Source organism: Tamandua tetradactyla, chromosome 19 (assembly GCF_023851605.1).
Source record: "Tamandua tetradactyla isolate mTamTet1 chromosome 19, mTamTet1.pri, whole genome shotgun sequence".
Classification (NCBI taxonomy): Eukaryota; Metazoa; Chordata; class Mammalia; order Pilosa; family Myrmecophagidae; genus Tamandua; species Tamandua tetradactyla.
Window position 1 is genome coordinate 32733527 of NC_135345.1, and position 7839 is coordinate 32741365.

General features: G+C 34.4%; 1 long non-coding RNA gene across 1 annotated transcript in view; it reads right to left on the minus strand.

The window, feature by feature from the left end:
* Positions 1–5179, minus strand: part of LOC143663120 (uncharacterized) — a 31475-nt gene extending 26296 nt beyond the window's left edge. Inside the window, exons 1-2 of the long non-coding RNA XR_013165820.1 lie at positions 5083–5179; positions 3505–3561 (exon numbers count right to left, since the gene is read on the minus strand). This is a non-coding gene — a long non-coding RNA (uncharacterized LOC143663120). The remainder of the gene's footprint in view (positions 1–3504; positions 3562–5082) is intronic.
* Between the last annotated feature and the right edge of the window lie 2660 nt (positions 5180–7839).

Below are 7839 nucleotides of genomic sequence, written 5' to 3' on the forward strand. Positions count from 1 at the left end.
GGTAACATTAAAAGAACTATACAGACCTAGTGGATTAGCTTTAAAATAAAATGTAGAATCTCAATTTGTTTCATAATTATAATTTATTTTTTTCTGAATATTTTAATATGCTGATAAAATTGCATAAAAATGTTCTGTTTAATGCTTATACTTAAATTTGGAAAATTGATAAAATATTTAAAAATAGAATGTACAATCAAAATCAAAGCGTAAAAAAAAGTCTAACCTTAAACAATCTAAAACTTTGAAAATACTAATCTCCCTTTACAAATTAAAGACAAATCAAGGAAGGGTAAAACAAATTGTGTGATAATATGCACATTAAACACTGGATTTGTTGACTTTTCAATGTTCTTCTGAATTGCTAATTAGCGAATTACTAATTGGGAAAAAAATGAGCTGAATAGCTGTGATTTACTTCTCTGGAGGAAAAATATGCAGGTGATCCTAATCTAAATTGTCTGTAAACATGATGATAAATACATTTTGGAAATAAACTAATGATAACTTGCTAGAACAGGCATTTTCAAAGTATTGTTTGTGCACCTCTTGGACTTCTTGGAACCAAATGAGAGGACCCATGATGTCAAACCAATTTCATAATTATACTAAATATTATTTTTTGATTCATTAGGTGACATTTGTACTTAAGGTGCAAAATACGTAGGACATTAGCATGAATTGGCATCAAACTTTATTAGTAGTCACTGTATTTTACACTGCTGTGAACCAAGTTCATCTAAGAATATCTTTGCTGAAGTATATTTTTTCATTAGTTTATTAAATGTAGGCACATGTATGCATGTTTTAAAATTCTATGTGACAACATGTTACTATGCATAAAATGCTACTGCTAAAAATGGATGTACTATGTTGCCTTGAGGAAAAGCACTTGTATATTTAACCTACCAGCTGTGCTAGTCACTTTTTCATAGAAATAATGTTTGCTTAAAAAAAAAAGATAATCAACAAAATACGGTTATTCAGACTTGGATATTTAGGAGTTATTATCTAAATAAGCAGGGTGAACTTACTAAATCAAAGGAGTTGTTTTCCATAAAAATTAATAAAATTCCTCAGTTATCTCAGTCTGCCAGGCTGATAAGACGAATGCCACACATTGGGTCAGTGTCACAGCAGGAGTTTGACTCAGTTTCAGAGACTAACAGGCTTTTTTCCTTCAGAGGTTGGTTGCAACAGTCCTTATTTCCTTGGCTTTCCTTTAAAGAGATGATAGTCTCTCCTTTCTCTTCCAGCTTCCATTAGCTTCCAGAATCTGGATTCTCCCTGTGACTTTCTCTCAAAATGTCTGAATTTCTTCTGTTTATAAAGGACTCCAGTAATCCAGATTAAGAACCAACTTCATTCAGTTGAGCAGTATCTTCACTAAAAATAACATCTTCAACAGATTCTATTTATAATGATGTTATACCCACAGGTAAGCATATTAAGAACATGTCTAATATGGGGTACATAATTCAGACGACACCATCGGTTGTAAATTCTAGTATGGTAAAAGTTGACATGTATAACCCACATAAACAAAAACTCTTTAGAAACCTCAAAAAGTTTTAAAAGTGTAGAGTGTCCTATGTCCAAAAAGTTTGACAGTGCTGTTTCAAGGAGGAAGGGGAGGAGCAATATACCACACCACATTTTTGTTCTCTCTGGAAAGGGTAATAAAAAGATAAGTGGAAGGAAGAACTAGGCTCTAGGTCAAGAATGCCACAAATTAGGGAAAATGGCAGTAGTTTGAACAATAAGTGAGAAAGGATGAATTGAAATTGTCAAGGGGTATATTTGACAATTATTACATGGTCACTGTTGGCTCACTAACCACCATGTGTGCAAGCTAAGGATAGAGAAAATCTCTTTTAAATGCAAATTTCAATCTGTTAAGGGGAGGAAGAATTTTCTAGAATTGTTTAGGACTACACAAGGAGATATTTACAGAATTTCTTTTTATTATTTTGTTGTATACCATGCCATGTGCATGGACTAATTCACCCTCAATGCCTATAATGTTTTCAATGAAATATTTGCATTTCATTAAACTTATCACTAGAATCTAGACTCATTTGCATTATATGTGATAAAGGACGATGAGTAGATAAAATTGGCAAACGCGGATAGTTGTGCTAAGGAAATGAGAGAAAGGAAGTAGGATAGATACGTTGAAAATATACTATGAATAGATAATTGTTTTCTATTGCTATATACCAAAAATATAACTGTGATGATTTGAATCATGATGTGCCCCACAAAAGATCACGTTTGTTTAGTCCATTCCTGCGCATGTAGACCTGTTACAGGTAAGCTCTTTTGATTAGGTTATTTCCATTGAGATGTGAACCATCTCATTCAGGGGAATCTTAACCCTCTTCCTTGAGTCTTTTATAAATGGATAAAAGGCAGAAAAAGACAAACCCAGAGAAGCTAAGAGAGACAGTAGCTAAAAAGGCGAAACATGCAGAAACTTGAGAGGAAGCCATTGAAGTCAGAATCTAGAAGCAATGAAACCCAGGAGAGAAGGACCCCAGATGCAGCCATGCACCCTGCTATCTGACTGAGAAGCCCAAGCTCACTGGTAGCAGGTCTTCAGAGAAAGCATTGCCTTGTTGATGCATAAAGAACTACAAATTTATAAGCTAATAAATCCCCATTTTTTAAAAAAACAGTCCATTTCTGTTATATTTATTTCATCATCTTTAGCAAACAAAAACAAAAACCAATTTAGCAACTTAAAACACATTTATTATCTCAACATTCCATGTAGCAGGAGTCATATTGGGTCATCTTCAGTGCTCACTTGTTGGCTGAATTTAGCTTTTTTTTATTGTATGTTTCCCATTCTTGCCAGCTGTCAGCTGAAGGGGTCATTCTCAACTCCTAGAGACCTCTCACCATTCCCTGCCATGTGGTTCTCTCCATATAATATGGAAGTTTCCCTCTTCAAGCCCAGCAGAATTTCTCTTGCTTCCAATCTTTCTGCCATCTTCTAAGGGTTCACCCAGGATAATGTCCATTTTGAGTAATTCAAAGTCAACTGACTAGGAGCTTTAATTAGATCTGCAAAATCTCTCTGCCATATAAAATGACATAATTATGGGACAGATATCCCATCATACACACAAGTCAGTCTTGCACTCAGTGGGCAGTAATGCCACACTATTTACACTAAAGGGGAAATGATTATACAGTATGTGTAAATCAGGGCCAGGAATCTTTGGGTGCCTGTTAGAATTCTACTTAGTATAGCGCTTTTAGAATGCTGGGCTATTTAAAAATTAAATGTGTAGCTAATAAAAATCAATTTATCTTTTATAATTAGACAGTAATAGAATAAAACAGTTAAAGAGAGAGTACTCTAGCAATGTCTTGAAGACATATTTGGGAGGGCAATATACCTGAGACATTTAGTTCAGATTTACTGATTAATAAGGTAATAATTAGAAACATTTTAGAAAAAATGAAGTAATGAAGCCCTGAATTAAGAATACTTACTTCAGAAATGTAGTAAAATGATTTAAAGAATTTCAACCTTTTGATAATTTACTGGATCTGAATAAAAAGAAAAAAAAAATAAGGTTAACTAAATATTCCAGCTTCTAGAGACTGCCCGCATTCCTTAGCCTCTGGTCCTCTTCTCCCATACCTCCTCACTCTGACTTCCTCTTCTGCCTACCTCTTCCACTTTAAAATACCTTTGAGATTTCATTGAACCCATTTGGATAATCCAGGATGATTGCCTTATTTTAGTGTCAGATGGTTAGCAATTTAAATTTCATTTATTACTTAAATTCCCCATTTCCCATAATATCATGTTTACAACGATTGGAGAGTGGGACATGAATATCTTGGTGGGTCCATTATGCTTCCTACCACACATGGATAGAAGAGGAGCCATTCACAGTATGAATGTTTCATTTCCCTCGTGGCGGCTTATTCATTAATACACTTTTTGTCTTCAGTCCCATGCCACTGGGACTTCCACTGCTGCTCATCTTAACTCTGTATTGGTCTACATGACCTTTTTGTCTATTTTAGTACATCTTCCATATTTTTCTAAGAAAAACCATTATAAAGCCATTCTCTTAATGTTAAAAACAAGTTAAGAATAAAATACTGTAAGGTGTAATTATTGAGTCGTGAAAAAGAAAATATATTTCAATTCTGATATTCAATCAAGGTCCTTCACCATTTACTGTGTCTTATACTTCAGTTACTTTCACAGAATCCTCACATTAACCAGATGACTTGTGAAAATTTCTATATCTGCTTCAGATTCTTTTCATTGCTTTTGCAAAAAAAAATGAGGTTTTGGAACTGTAAGTTTATATTTTATCAGGATGTGATTTTTTTTTAACATCATAAATAATTAAGTACTCAACTGTTGCCGAAAGTCTATGAGCCCTACACATGTCAGTAGGTGACTGCTTAAGTGTTTTTAGATGTGAATACGTTCAGGAACAAAATGAGTGCTTCATTAACATTTATTGTTTTTACAAAGGTCAAAATGAGAGCTCAATCAACTCTAATTATGGTTAATGGTAGACCAGTGAAAATGTTTTACTAAATAAAACCTAACACCTCCAATTTCATTTTAGTAATTTTGATTGGAAATGAGAAAAATGAATATTTCCCCCAAAATAAACTAAAAAAATTCAAATGTAAACGGGTAATATTCATTTTAAGAGATAAAAGAAAAACCTTTGCTTTATATCAAAATAATTTTACTCTATTAATTTTCCATGTTATTATTATTGAACTAAAGAAAATATTTTATAATAGATTTCATGAGACTTATTCTTGTTTGTCATGCCTTTTTGTTGTTAGGAATTGGAAATTTCCTTTATAAATGTCTGGGAAAAGATGGGGCCTAGTATACTAACATAGAGAAGTCTCCTACAGGATTTCTTAGGTATCCAGAAAAAAATAAACAGCCAAGAATCAAAACAGCCATTATGGTGGTAAGAAGCTGTATGTGCCCCAGAAAAATATATCCCTAATTATAACCCATTTCAGGTGCAGACCCATTGTAAGTAGGACCTTTTGATGATGTTAAATCAGTTTGGATGTTACCTATCTCAATCAGGATGGGTCTACTCTCTTACTGGAGTCCTTTGTAAGAGAATTAACTTAAAACAAGGAGAGAAAACCATGGAAACCAGAAGCTGTAATGAAACCTGGAAGAGAAAAAAGAGACCAGAACATATTTCATGTGCCTTGCTGCTTTCAGGAGAACCAAAGATCACCAGCAGCAAACCCTAGCATGTCACAGCTAGCAAATGATAGTTGCAGAAAAGTATTTGTTTAATGAATTAATGAGTGTTCACAATGAACCATTAAGTTGCAGTTCTGGAGCTACCATGAACCATGTACAAAATGGAACTATGGGGATTCTTTGCCTAGAGAGAAACAGAATGAAGGAGAAAGAAGAAAATAACATAAAAGGACATATAAAAGGAGATGGGAACCCAGAGGAAGACTTTTAAGACACATCAGTGACATAAACATAAATTTCCAGTCTCACAGAGCTTTTTTTTCCAAGTAAGAGATAGTTAACAATAAGAAATGAACAGTGAATTATCTACTATGTTAGGAAGCAATAAGCACTACAGAAAAGCTAGAGAATACTGGGATGGTCAAAAATGGGTTTGTGAACAAGTAACAATTTTAACTCATGGAATCACAAAAGTTATATCTAATTATCAACTTCTTTGTGTGCTCTTTGACTTCAATTTCCCAAGCGTGAAAATACGGTTGACCAACTCTAATTACAAAATATTTTTACTTTATACTCAGATAGATTTTTATGATGTTTCTCAGGTAGTCAGGATTTTTTTCTATAGAAGTGCTAACCAGGAATGTCCTAATAGAAGCATTTCTTAGGTATGGAATCACTTCTAACAGATACCATTAGTCCATTTACCAAGAGGTGAGATTTCAGCAAGTTTACAGAGAAATTACACTGAGTAACCTGCCTTCTTTTTTTTCCCCAAGAATTTCTCCTAAATATGCATCACTGGATAGCTGCTTAATTTGTGACCACCCAGGAAACAGAAATTCTAGGTTTAGCATCTTCCCCCCTACATGATTCATTGGTGATATTGCTTCCAGGTCAGATGAAAAATTAACAGAATGGAAATATAACCCACAAGCCATGAATATATTAATAGTTGTGATCTCTTCCCCATACACTGAGCCACCAAGACCATTTCACTTATTTTCTCTATACAGCACAGGTGGTGTATTTAGAAAGTATTTACAAACTGACGAGTCCACTCTTCTTTCTCCAGACAAATGAATATGGAGATTTGTACCAATACCCATCATTAGTTAATATTGGACTTTAGTTAGCTAAGAGTAATATTCTCTTGCTCTAAGGTCATTCTATGGAATTTTGGTGATGGCATCTCCCTTGGGAATTAAAACCTATTTATGAGCATTTCTCCCATCTGCTATAATTTCCCCATTTCCAGTTTTTAGCTGTTTGTCCCTTCCTATTTCCCACCAAGTTTGGGCTGTCTGCTTCATCAGGTTTACTATTTACTCACGGAGCTGATAATCATAACAAACTGCTTAATTCTTCTGTCAAAACCTATATCCAAGCAGATGTCAGAGTTTCACTGTTTCTGACTGTTGATAATGGACCTGCATTCACCATTAATCCTAACTTGGCTACATGAGTGAAATCATGACCCATAAAAAGTCTTTAATACTACACATGGTTAAGTTCAGTGATGTGGTGTCTTCTACATTGATATAACTTTTTCTTTAAACTTGGCCCTTGGCTACTTGAGCAGATGAAAGGAAAAAAAAAAAATTAAATGGTTTAACATGGGAAAGATATGCAATTGCATAATTGCATTCTCCCCTATCCCTTTATTCATACCCCCGATCCAAGAAACATTTCCAGGGAAGTACTCCCATACTATATATGCTTCCTCTCAGATTCAATTTAGGATAGTTACTTTAATGGGCTGAGCCTTTTGTGTCATCTATTTTGATAGCAAGTATTTCATTTGCTCTGTGGTGGATAGAGATTAATGTCTCTCCATTTAACGTTTTCTGGCCCGTTTCTACGCATTGGTAACAGTGAAATGTGATCTCTGATCAGAAAATATTTATCTGGGAGGGGCCCTGAATTGAAAATTCTCTGTCATAAATATTTGTATCTATTTTCCAAGGTTGTTTTCATTGCAGAATAAGGGAAGAATAGAGTATAATTGGGCCAATCTCAGATAACAACTGCTTATAGCCCTATAGGACTACCAGCAGTGGACTGATGTAATACATTTGCCAGAAGTGTTCTGGTTTGATGAATTATCCTCCATTTTCAAATGATTGCTATCCTGCTGACATTGGGTACATTATTTACATTAGTAATTCCAATAAATACAAGGGAATTCAGTCATTTCTGTGACCACAGGTGCAGGGTCTAAGCACAGCATGGCAACTTACTTCATGAACCCATGTAGCCTGGTTTTGAAATCTAATTTAGACATCTGCCTTGGCTTTGTAATCTCTATCTGAGCTGGAAAGTGGATTATAGCTGTTTTTATTTTTTGATGGTTATCTCCATAAGCCACTTTATTTCTTCTTCTAAATGTCCATAGACAGTTCCCTAGTGAATACTTTATACAGGGATTCATTTTGTCCAATCATCAAGGTCCATTGACTACAGCTCAAGAGAACTATAAAAATCTGAATGCTGCATTGAAAATGGGAGTCAAATTTTGGCCTTTGATCAAGTGTTAAGGCACACAAGGTTTAATATTGCTGATTTCAAAAGAATAATTTCATCCTCGATCTGGAAACTCCTACCTGTGAACCAGG